The following is a 5000-nucleotide window of genomic DNA, read 5'->3' on the forward strand; positions in this document are numbered from 1 at the left end:
CACGAGGCAATCAAAACATGAAATTAGCAAAAATTTGAATAAAATAAAAATACACGAAATTCTAAGATAAAAACATAGAAATAGAATAAGTGAAAATTTGTGGACCGCCTCCTGTCTTATTCATTCCATTGTTATCCATTTTTTTTTTTTTTTTTCAATACAATATACAATTACAATAAAAAAAACTTCTTGTATCACAACAAATTCAAAGAAAGAACCCATTATTTGAATGAAGTGAAGTGCCAAACTTGTGGGCGGGGATAAATAGATCTATTTATCTACGATCGAATTATATTTGTTCGATACACTGTTGTCAATATGATTGTAAATTTTGAATATAAATGTTGAGAAAAGAATAAAGAATATAAAAAAGACTATAAAAAAATACAATGAAAAAAAGAATTAAGTCAATTTTTTTTTTTTTTTTTATTATATTGTATTTTTTATTATTAATTATTAATAATATTTATTATTATAATATTTATTATTTTTATTATTAATAATATTTATTATTATAATATTTATTATTTTTATTATTAATAATATTTATTATTATAATATTTATTATTTTTATTATTATAATATTTATTATTATAATATTTATTATTATAATATTTATTATTAATTATTTATTATTAATTATTATTATTTATTATTAATTATTATTAATATTTTCTATTTTTATATGTTATTTTTTCTTGTTATTTTCTCTGTTTTTTTATCTTATTTTATGTTATTTTTTTTTTTTTATCTTATTTTATGTTATTTTTTTAAATGCAATTACTTCATTTATTCAATTGATCTTTTTTCTCTATATTTTATATCAATAAAATTAGCTCAATAAAATCTGTTATAGAACACGGTATTCTATAGTAGCAAAGCAATAAGAAATACGAATAATAAATAAAAAAGTATGAATAAAACAAAAGAGGGGGGAGGAAATTATAAAGAAAAATTTATACAAAGCTAGATATGAGTCATCCACCCCCTCTTTTTTGTATTTCATTAATTGAATTTTGTTTGATTAAGACTAAGTTCCGTAAAAACCCCGGCCTTCTTTAAAATATCATGGACAGTTCCTGTGGGTTGAGCTCCTTTTTCAAGGAAATAGAGAATAGCGGGAACATTCAAATGGGTTTGATTATTTATCGGATCATAAAAACCAACTTTTCGAAGATCTCTTCCCTCTCTTCGGGATCGAACATCAATTGCAACGATTCGATAAACGGCTCATTGGGATAGATGTAGTTAAATAATACCCCCCCCCTAGAAACGTATAAGAAGTTTTCTCCTCGTACGGCTCGAGAAAAAAAAAAAAAAATGATTAAAAGTTATGTCTATTAAAAGTTATGTCTATGTATGGAATTATAATGTATGTAATTAGAATGTCAAAAAGATCCATAAACCCGGCAAATCAATTAGACATTTAAACCCGTCTTTTTTTTTTCAAAAAAAAAGAAGAAAAAAGCATTCGTACTCTCATAACTCAAGTCAAATAACTCTCAAAATGCTCAAAAAAAAATCCTTAGGCATTCTTTTATTGAGTGGTCTCTAACCCCTTTTTTTGTTTGTCTCGTTTAGAATCGATTTCGATTCTTCATTTTGATCTAGTTGTTGAGACAATTGAAAAGGGTATTTCCTTGTTCTAGGATCCTTTATCTTTGTCTTGAATCATTGGGTTTAGACATTACTTCGGCGATATTTAATCATTTCAAAAATGGCAGCAACATGCCCCTTTTTCTCTCTTTTTTTCTTTCTATCAAAGAATCATATGAACGATTAATTCCCGCATTATACACTTTTGATCGAAAGAGTTTTACCAATTCCAACAATTTTTCTTTTTGATTTGAAAATAGTTTGAATCGGAGCTTTTCGATTTCTATATCAAAAATAGACTTACGAAGTTGTTCCAACTTATTTATTTCCATTAATTAACCCTAGATCCTTGCCCCTGAAAAATGGATGTTTCTCTTCGAGCTCCATCCTGTACTATTTACATTACAACCCAACAAAAAGACGGATTATAATAGAACAGAACAAAGGATGTCGAGCCAAAAGCACCTTCATTTCTACATAATGGAAGGTGGTGGGTTTTGACATCCACAGCCGATCATGTCCTTCAAGTCGCACGTTGCTTTCTACCACATCGTTTCAAACGAAGTTTTACCATAACATTCCTCTAGTTTGGAACATTGATTCAATTATGGAATCATGAATAGTCATTGGTTCAGTCGATACATAGTAATCTATCTATACTTTTTCCTTCTATATGAAATCAATTTCCTTCTATATGAATCTATATGAAATAAATAGATAATTTAGGAAGAAAAAGCCTCAATAAGAATTCAAATTAACCCATATTGTATGAATACAATATATTTTTATTTTTTTATACTTTTATTAATATTAAGCTTTTCTATTCTAATTAATAAGAAATTAATAATATAATTAATAATAATAATATTACGAATATTATAAATAACACAAATAAACTAATCTTTTTGAATCTGCCTTGCATCTTCAAATAACTCGATAGATCAAATAACTCGATAGAATAGATTCGCCAATCTCACAGTTCTTCGAGTGCCAATCTTAAGAAATCATTAAAAATCAAAAGCAAGAATCACATTTTCTCCAATATTTGACTCTTAGAAAGAAGGTTGTTAAAAAAAAAAGAGCAATTTAGATTCGGATATCGTTATTCTGATATATAAAAAGAGTAGGCTCTGGGACGAAAGGATTCGAACCTTCGAATAGCGGGACCAAAACCCGTTGCCTTACCACTCGGCCACGCCCCATTTAGATTTCTATTTGAAACTACTAAACACTAATATGGGTATTCCCTGTTCGTCAATTCCAGTTCCAAATAACTATGGAATAGATTAGATTCTTGCTAGGATTTTGGCACGTATGGATAGAGAATTAAACCGAATTTATTGATCATTACATATAATTCAATTAAGATATTGTATGAAAGTATGATTTCTTCTATTCTCTTGTAAGAATTGAAGGCTTTTTGATTGGGTGAGTTCAAAGAAGTATTGTTTAGTCTGCCTTATTTTCCTTTCTTCATTTTTTTCCTTATATCAAAAAACATATTAATAACTCAATCAAAATTATCTCCAAGAACAAAATTTTGTTATGCTTAATCTTAATATCTTTAATTTGATCTGTATCTGTTTGAATTCTGCCCTTTTTTCGAGTAGTTTTTTATTCGCCAAATTGCCCGAGGCCTATGCTTTTTTGAATCCAATCGTAGATTTTATGCCAGTAATACCTGTTCTCTTTTTTCTCTTAGCCTTTGTTTGGCAAGCTGCTGTAAGTTTTCGATGAGATCCTTAATACTGTCCTAGAAAAATTCATGATTTATTCAAGAAAAAAAAATTGTAACAATTGAAAAGATTAGATAAGTCTTACACTATGAACACTATGAACGAACCGAACCCTCAATTCAAAGATTGAAATTCTTGGATAGCCATGATAAAGCTGGATCATCCCATTTCCTCATTCTGACCCTTTTTCGCCGAAGAACCCTATTTGGATTAAAGTCCGCCACAATATATAATTGTTGGTATAAAAGAATTTTTTTTTGTAATGAAAAACTCAACTCTTATTATAAATGAATTTCTGAAAATTCTTTTCGATTTCTAGAAATTCTAGAAATCACTTTATTTCTTGGTGTCAAAATAGGCTATGTAGTATAAAAACGAGGAATCTATTTTCGTATAAAAATAGAAAAATAAAAATTGCGTATAATTGCGTATATATATAAATAGAAAAATAAAAATTGCGTATAATTGCGTATATAAATAGAAAAATAAAAACGAAGAATCCATTCTCTTCTTTTTACAAAAAAATTCTATGGGAGGTTGTACAATGCGTAATCTTAAATTCGTTGTTTACACCGCAACGATATTCTTTGTTTCTCTCTTCATCTTCGGACTCCTATCTAATGATCCGGGACGTAATCCTGGTAATCCTGGACGGGAAGAATAAAAAAGGGAGAGTTCCTTGCTTCATTTTTATAAATGGTATTAGGATTTGATCTATTCCACTGTCAAAAACCGAAATGGAAAGAGAGGGATTCGAACCCTCGGTACGAATAACTCGCACAACGGATTAGCAATCCGACGCTTTAGTCCACTCAGCCATCTCTCCTAATTTAGAAAAGATAATTACTATGTTACAGTTACAGCACGCAAAAAGAAATGCTTGAAAAAAGCCCTCTTTCCTTTGTTATATAGACCTTTGTTATTTTGTTATATAGATTTTTATTTATTTATATTTTTATTTATTTATATTAATATATTAATTATATTAATTTTTATTTATTTATATTAATATTAGAGTATTATTAATCTTATTAGGGTATTATTAATCTATATATCTATAGATTCTTAATTTTATTATATAGAATATAAATATATACAACTTTTATCAGTAATTCCATTTCATTTTGATTTCGCTCAAAAGGGACTTTTTTATTTCCAATTTCCACGGACCGGCCGGGTACTGACCCGGCCGGGCTCATTTTTTTATTTTCAACTCAAATAAATAATTTTTTCTATGATTCTGCGATCTGACTTGTTGTAACAAAAAAATCTTGTTATTGGATTGAATCAACAATCAGAAGCAGAAGAAGTACTATTTCCGTTCCTATGATATAGAATCCAAATATCATTTCGATTCTTTCTTTTCTTCCTCTTTCTTTTTATTTACATTTATTTTACTAGAATAACTAGAATAAATAATAAAAAAAACTATGGATTTTTGCACAATCCATTTTTATGTTATGACTAAGTTCTTTTGTCGAACCCTATCTATCAAAACTCCTATAACAAAGGAAAGAAGTTTTTATTTAGTTATTTTTATTTAGTTATTTAAATGAAATAACTACTCTTTTCCTAATTTTATCAAGTCTTCTGACAAAAGGCGGCAAGGCTCTAATTTTCAGGATTTTTTATCCCCCTATCTTGTGATCCTATCTTGATTACGCCCAA

The 5000-nt window shown here is 27.9% G+C and overlaps 1 non-coding gene across 1 annotated transcript; it reads right to left on the minus strand.

Moving 5' to 3' along the window:
* Positions 1–4070: 4070 nt before the first annotated feature.
* On the minus strand, positions 4071–4158 carry TRNAS-GCU (transfer RNA serine (anticodon GCU)). The gene has a single exon. It is a non-coding gene; the product is annotated as a tRNA-Ser (tRNA).
* Between the last annotated feature and the right edge of the window lie 842 nt (positions 4159–5000).

This window comes from Durio zibethinus, unplaced genomic scaffold (assembly GCF_047325235.1).
Source record: "Durio zibethinus cultivar Kanyao isolate XHJ-2024 unplaced genomic scaffold, ASM4732523v1 HiC_scaffold_146, whole genome shotgun sequence".
NCBI classification, from domain to species: domain Eukaryota; kingdom Viridiplantae; phylum Streptophyta; class Magnoliopsida; order Malvales; family Malvaceae; genus Durio; species Durio zibethinus.